This window comes from Crocuta crocuta, unplaced genomic scaffold, assembly GCF_008692635.1.
Source record: "Crocuta crocuta isolate KB4526 unplaced genomic scaffold, BGI_CrCroc_1.0 scaffold784, whole genome shotgun sequence".
Lineage (NCBI taxonomy): Eukaryota > Metazoa > Chordata > Mammalia > Carnivora > Hyaenidae > Crocuta > Crocuta crocuta.
In genome coordinates, this window is record NW_027527953.1 from 1629 (window position 1) to 9457 (window position 7829).

The window sequence follows — 7829 nt, forward strand, 5'->3', positions numbered from 1 at the left end:
ATGTTTATCTTTTTTTATATTTTTTCTTTTTATCTTGCTTTCTTCTCTCTATCTCTCTCTTTTGACATGGGAGGGAGTGGGAGGTATTGCTATTCCATGTTCCATGAGGTCACTGGACTTCTAACTCATGGATCACTGTTGGTTTACATTTAGGAGTGAAACATTAAAGAATTGCTTAAGAAGCTCTATGAGCGTGAACAGGACTTTCAAATAGTAAAATTTATTTTTTTAATATTTATTTGTGAGAGAGCAAGAGCGCACGCAAGTGGGGGAGGGGAAGAGAGGGGGGACAGAGGATCCAAAGTAGACCCTGTGCTGACAGCAGAAAGCCTCAAGTGGGGCTTAAAGTCATGAACCATGAGATCATGACCTGAGCCAAAGTCGGACACTTAACTGACTGAGCCACCCAGGTGCCCCTCAAATAGTAAACTTTAAATTACAGAGACTGTACAGTAATCCAACTCTTTCATTAAGAGAATTTACAAATATCTTCTGTAATGTACTGCTATTTTTCCATAGATAAATTATCTAATTACCTCCCTACCAAGTTTAAGCCTGGCTGGTGAAATTCTTGAGGCAGAATGACACAGGGAGCCTAGAATTCCTTAGTCTCAGTATGTATATTTCACTTAATTTAAGCTACATGCATAGCTTTCCTTTTCACCCCATCCTCTTGTGCCTGATTATAAGTCTTTTTCTCACTTTTCATGGTGTCTTTGTTTTGAATTTGCAGTTTGATGTCATTCTGTATAAAGAATTAAAATCTTATGATACTAACATAAATTTAACTGTTTATCTTCCGATTGTGCAATGCCAGTTTGAAATGCAAATATATGAGCATTTAAATCATCTGTGAAATAACTGAAATTCAACAATGTTTTGTAGAGCTCATGCATGTGTATGCATTTCATTCTTAAGACAGTAGTGAACATGCTGCACAAACCTGACAAAACTGGTTTTGTTTTACCTGTTAATATGTACACATTCTATAGGAACTCTGCCTATGGCTTATCGATGAGTGAGAAGGACTGAATGGAAAAGAAATCACGATTGCTTTATCTTTCCTTTTCCTTAAAAAAAATCATTTTCAGTGTGAGTCGTTGTCTAGTGGGGGGTTAAAATTGAGTAAGGGTATGGTAGGATTCCGTGGTTGTTCCTGTTTCTTAAAATGCTGTTGGGCTCATGCAGCCAGTGGAATATCTGCAGGCACAGAGGGTGGACCATCAAGACGTAGAGTAAGGCTCATTCACAGGTTTATTCACATAATGGAATTTGAGTGGCTGAATTTTGGACTTGGATAGGATTTGATTCCAGAGGGGCCTATGTCCCAAGAGTGAGGACGTAAGGCCCCTTGACAACAGGGGTCTTGAGTCTGAAGGAAGAAGAATTCAAGAGCAAGTTGTTTAGAGAAAGGGATATAGATTTATTACTATTATTTTAATTTTTTAAATGTTTATTTATTTTTGAGAGACAGAGAGAGACAGAGCATGAGTGGGGGAGGGGCAGAGAGAGAGGGAGACACAGAATCCGAAGCAGGCTCCAGGCTCTGAGCTGTCAGCACAGAGCCTGACGCAGGGCTCGAACTCACAGACTCTGAGAGCCAAAAGTGGGACACTTAACCAGCTGAGCTACTCAGGCGCCCCGGGACATAGACTTATTAAGTAAAGAAGTTAAGAAGGGAGATGCTTCACAGATGAAGTAGTGGTATCTCCTTCCAGATGGGGAAGAGGACCCACCCTTTGCCTCTAATGAAGGATTTTATAATTTTTTTTTTCAAAATAGGTAACTATAAACTGAGGGGCTTACTCTTTAACATTGGGTTTATCATTTACATTAGGCCATTAGTTTTTTCATTGTCCTCATGTAGTGAAATTACCCCGAGGGAGCAGTTTTAAGAATGTCTAACCTTTGTGGCTTTTACTGTCTGAATGCATGGGGTCTTCCATAAGTAGTACCTTGTGACCCTTTAAATGACCTGCTGACTTTTAGGTTAAGGGTCAGCCTAAACCCCAAATAGCTTTACTTTGGTCAACTTGTCTTCCTGGTCTCCCTCCCTTCCTGCCTCAGATCGATGACCCCTTTATTCGTTCCAGTTTCTCTCTTTTAGAACGAGTTTGTCTGCCCATGGTATTTTGGAAAGATAACTTGTTTTCTAGTTTTACAGGTCCACCTCTGGAGAGGAATTGTGTCCCAAGATGTACCATAACTAGAGTATCACCCATACCTGATTAGATGATTAGAAAATGAGTTTCCAGACCTTTTGAGTTCATATGTAGATGAGATTTTGGCCTTAGAGTTAATGTTGGAATGGGGTAAGAAGGTTAGGGATGTTGGGATGGTGGGAGTGTATTTTGCATATGAGAAAAGAATTGCTGGGAGGAGTATAGGATAGACTGTTTGGGGTTGAATTGTGTCCTTCCAAAAAAATATGTTGAAGTCTTATCTGTTGGTGTCTGTACACATGACCTTATTTGGAAGTAGGATCTTTGCAGATACACTTCATATGAGGCCATACTGGTTTAGAGTGGGTACTCATAAAGTGACTACTGTTTCTATAAGAGAAAGAAGAGGAAGATTTGTACACCGAGACAAAGAGGAAATACAAAGAGCAGGAGACCGTGGAAAAGAAAATGGACTCAGAGATTAGAATTATGCTGCCACAAATGAAGGAATGAAAGATTGCTAGTAACCACGAAAAGCTAAAACACGCAAGGAAAGAATGTTCGTTAGAAACTCTTTAGGGAAAATGGCCTTGTTGATATATCTTGATTTCTGATTTCTGGACTCTAGACTGTGAAAGGATACATTTCTGGGTGGCTTTAAGCCACCCATGTTTGTAGTCCTTTGTTTTTGTTGTTTTGGTTTTTGTGGGGTTTTTTGGTGGTACTTCATTTTGACACTCCTAGTAAACTAATATAAAATTATAACCTCTCTTTTGTTCAATTTAGGCGAGATTAAATTTTGAGTCATTCTTAAGGAAATGCTCTAAACATCCACCCAGAATTATAAAAGGCTGCCAGAGATCTATGAAAGAAGACATTTGGAGAGGGCACTCTGGAGTTTTGCCCACACTGCTTAATTGTGTAAATCTCTATATTCCATGCCGTCTGGTAGCTTTCTTGAGTCAGTGCCCTTTTTAAAAACAGGGATTCTTTTCCAAACCTACAAACCATTATTCTAGAGGCCCTGCCATCTTCATGCATGTCCACGATTTGTAAAAACAGCAAATTACTCAGTTCTTCTGAGTCAAGGAAAATCTTTACCCTCCATAGCACTTACCATATATTTTTATCAATCTCTTTCTGTCATACGCTTTCATAAGTAAGGACCATTTACAAAATTACTCTGTATTACTCAAAATTGTTAGTAGGTAACTTCTGCTTGCAATATTTCAAATGTGTCTGAGATAAGGGAGCTAAGGCCTAAGGAGCTCTTTGGAACTGGAGAACAAAAAAATCCAGAGAACACACATTTCTTCTTTCATTTATTTTAACCGCTGTTAATATGAAACAGAAATTAACATAATAATAAACTATACTTTCATATTTCTCATTAATTTTCTTTAAAATTTTTAAAATAATTCCCCCACCCCCAGAATTTCATTTCATTGTAGTTGAATAAAATGGCATGCATGATTTTTGCTTGTCAGAGTATTAATTTGGATTACCATTATATATTTGAGTGTTTCAGTGACTGATGTGATTGAGGAAAGGTACATTAAAGGTAGAGTACATTTGAAAACAAAGGATACTGAGATTTACCAAGACATTTATAGATAAAAAGAGAAAATTCAGCCTGTTATCAGAGTTGAAGGCTTTTCAGATCCCTGAGTCAGTATGAGAATTTACATCTGTAAAGGATACCTGCCGCAAAGAGTGTTTATTTCAGGAGCAAGAACTTGACCTTTGCCTCAGCCTACTAACTTGTTTCACTGCATCCATTTTTTTCTCCCTTCCGTGAGAAATAAGCCCACTACCCAATCAAAGGAGGGGCAGGAGACTCGGAGCACAGCGAAGGGAGGCTTTAATCAACATTCTTGCAAGAGCAGGTGTCTGATGGACACGCACATTTGAGGCGGTTACAGCAGACAGTTTCTCTCCCAGCGAGCAAGTCCTTTCCCTGATTGCTCATTGGCTGAGTGCTACAGAGGTTACAGCCCTACCGGGAGGTCCGGATGCCCCGATGCCATGCAGGATGCCCCAGCAAGGCAAAAGGTAGTGTTATTGGAACAAATGTACATGCCCTGAGGTGACGCAGAGGCTTTCGGTCCCTCCTCTCTTTAGTCTATGGTGCACGCTCATTTCAAAGCCTGCAAAAATAAGCCAGAGAAAATAAGCCGAAGAAATAGAGGGGAAGAACCAGGAAATGAAATGTCTTTTGGGACTCCATTGTGTGTGTGTTTGGAGGGGGGGCGGGGAGAGTTGGTTCAAACATATTTCCAGTAGGTTGTAAACCTATTGTTAACTCTACAGCACAGCTTTTAGTTGGTATTTCTGAAAATGAATCATCTCCCTTACTTCTCACACCTTCGTATCTGTTTTCTACAGTGTAGTTACAGTTTTCTTTTTAAAATACAGATCTCTCTATGTCACTTATCTATATATAATTTTTTTAATGTTTATATATTTTTGAGAGAGAGAGAGAGACAGAGCTCCAGCGGGGGAAGGGCAGAGAGAGAGNCGCCGCTTGTCATGCACTCTCTACCCTCTCTCTCTCTCTGGCAAGTAAATAAATAAACATGAAGAGGTGGCTGGGTGGGTCAGTCTGTTAAGCGTCAGACTTTGGCTCTAGTCATGATCTCATGGTTTCTGAGTTGAAGCCCTGCTTTGGCTCTCTGCTGACAGCTCGGAGCCTGGACCTTTCTTTGGATTCTGTGTCTCCCTCTCCCTTTGCCTCTCCCCTGCTCACACTGTCTCTCTCTCTCTCTCCCAAAAATAACTAAACGTTAAAATAAATAAATAAATAAACATACAAACATTAAAAAAACTTAAAACCTTTCCATTCCCGTTAGGATGAAGCCTAAAATCCTAAGCATTGTGTGAAGGTTAATTTTAGGAGCAAACTGACTGGCCAAGGGCTACTCATATTAAATGTTAGTTTGAATGTGTCCCTGAGGGTGTTTCCAGATTAGATTAGCATCTGAATCACTGGTTTTAGTAAAAGAGACTGTTCTCCTCAGTGTGTTTGGGCCTCATCCAATCCTTTTAGGCCCTGACTAGAACAAAAGGCAGAAAAGGAAAAATGGCCCTCTTTTAGTTCCCGCTTGCCTGTATTAGGGGAACAACTCATCTCATCTCTGGTTCTCGGACTGAGATTTAAATCATCATGTCTTGGTTCTCAGACCCAGGTTCAGACTGAGTTATACCACCAGCTCTCCTGGATACTCAGCTTACAGATGGGAGATCATGTGATTTCTCAACTTCATCATTGCATGAGCCGGTTCCTCACAGTAAGTCTGTCTGTCTCTTTCTCTCTCTCTCTCTGATCTATATATTCGAATGGTTCCGTTTTTCTGGAAAACCGTGACCAGTACGCATTGCTTACAAATACCTCAACTGTCCAAATGCTGTCTAACTCTCCAGTCTTATTTCTTATCACAGTCACTCTAGAATTATTTTATATAGTACACAATAAATGTCTTTCTTTTGAACTAAATACCCAGTGTTTCCATTTATTTGTGTGCCAAGCTTGCTGATTCTCCTCCTTGTGGATTATTCATAATCTACCATCTCATAATTGTTGTAGGTTAGCCTCAAGCAGGGTTAAATACTAACATGCTATTTCTGCTTCTGTAAATCTGCTTAGCAAGCTTGTACTTCCCTATTCTGGCTGACCACACCCACACCCTGTATGCAAGGTTACAGAACACCAAGTCACCATTCTACCCTGGTAGTCTATCACATAGTCACTACCCCACGGGCTTCTCAAATGTTTAATTATGGTTGGTCATTTCAAGCCAAAGAACTTAAAATTGATAGGTCTCTGCCAAAACTAACACCTGAGTGTCACAGTGCAATTGGTTACCATAGTATGCTGTAGAATGTAATTGGTTAACTAAATAATGACATATTCCACCTTACTGAGATCCATATAAACTCACTGCCACCTTTGTTCGGGGCCATTCTCTGCATTTCTCCATGAGATCAGATCAGGTTTGGCCCTGCCGTAAATAAAATCTTGCCTGGCTTCTATTTGTCGTTTGGTGGTCTCTTCAACAATCACCCTGTTTCGACAATCTCCATTTTACTGCTCTTTAGGAAATTCTTACCTCATTCTTAGATTGTTATATTCCTTTTGTATATTTTATGTCCTCTAACTTAAAAGTTTATCATACATTGTTATAACATTTTGGTTTATTTTTTAATTTGTTCTAAATGTATACATTGATGGCTTTTTGAAATTAATGCACTTTATTTTTGAACAGTTTTAGATTATAGTGAAAATGAGTGGACAATATGGAATTCTTACATATCCCCTGCAAGTCTTTCCCCCACTCCCCCTTGGTCCCAATTTTCCCTATTATTAATATCTTGCTTTAGTGTTATATATATCCTACAACTGATGAGTCAATGTTTTAGTATTATATATATCTTACAGCTGATGAGTCAATATTGATACATCATTATTAATCCTAATGTTACATTAGGGTTACTCTGTGTTGTACATTCCATGAGTTTTGAGAAATGTATGATGCCACATATCTCTCACTTCATTATCACACAGAATAGGTTTCCTTTCCTTTTATCTTTGTTTTTATTGTGGTAAAAGCAGTCCATGTGAGATACACCCTCTTAGCAAATTTTTAAGTGTACAATGTGGAACTGTTAACTATAGGTATAATGTTTTATAGATTTCCAAGACTTCTTTTCTTGCATCTTCGAATCTTTATACCTGTGGAGCATCAACTCTATTTCCTCCTACCCCCGGTCACTAATAACAAACATTCTACTCTTAGTTTCTGTGAGCGTGACTATTTTATATAGCTTATATAAGTGGATTCATGCATTATTTGTCCTTCTAGATCTGGCTTATTTCACTCAGCCTGATGTCTTTTAGGTATACATATCCATGATGTTACATATGACAGGATTTCCCTCCATCTGAAGGACAAATAATATTCCACACGTATATGGAATGTATATACCACATTTTCTTTATCCGTTGATCAGTTGATAGGTGTTTAAGCAGTTTCCTTATTTTGGATGCTATGAATAATGCTGCAGTGAATGTAGAACTGCATGTATCTCTTTGAATTCTTGATTTCAGTTCTTTTGGATATATATTCACAAGTGTAATCACTGAATCACATGGGAGTTTTACTTGTAATTTTCTGAGGACCCTCCATACTGTTTTACGTAGTGGTGGCACCAGGGTATAGTCTCACCAATGGTTTACAAGAGTTCCATTTTCTCCATATTCTCGCCAACACTCAGTATCTTTTGATTTTAGGTAATAGCCGTTGGTGTGTAATTATATCACAGTGTGGTTTTGATGTGCATTTCCCTCACGGTTAGCAATGTTGAGCATCTTTTCATATAGCTGTTGCCCATTTGTATGTCTTCCTTTGAGAAGGGTCTTTCACCGATATTCTAATCAGGTTGTTTTAGTTGTTACTGTGTTGATGGAGTTTCTTATATATTTTAGATATTAACCCCTAATCAGCTATATAGTTTACAGATATTTTCTCCAATTCTGTAAGTTTCCTTTTTATTCTTTTGATTGTTTCCTTTGCTCTGCAGAAGCTTATTAGTTTGATGTAGTCCCAGTTGTATAATTTTGCTTTTAGTGTCATATTCATAGAAATCGTTACCAAATCATGAAGCTTTTCC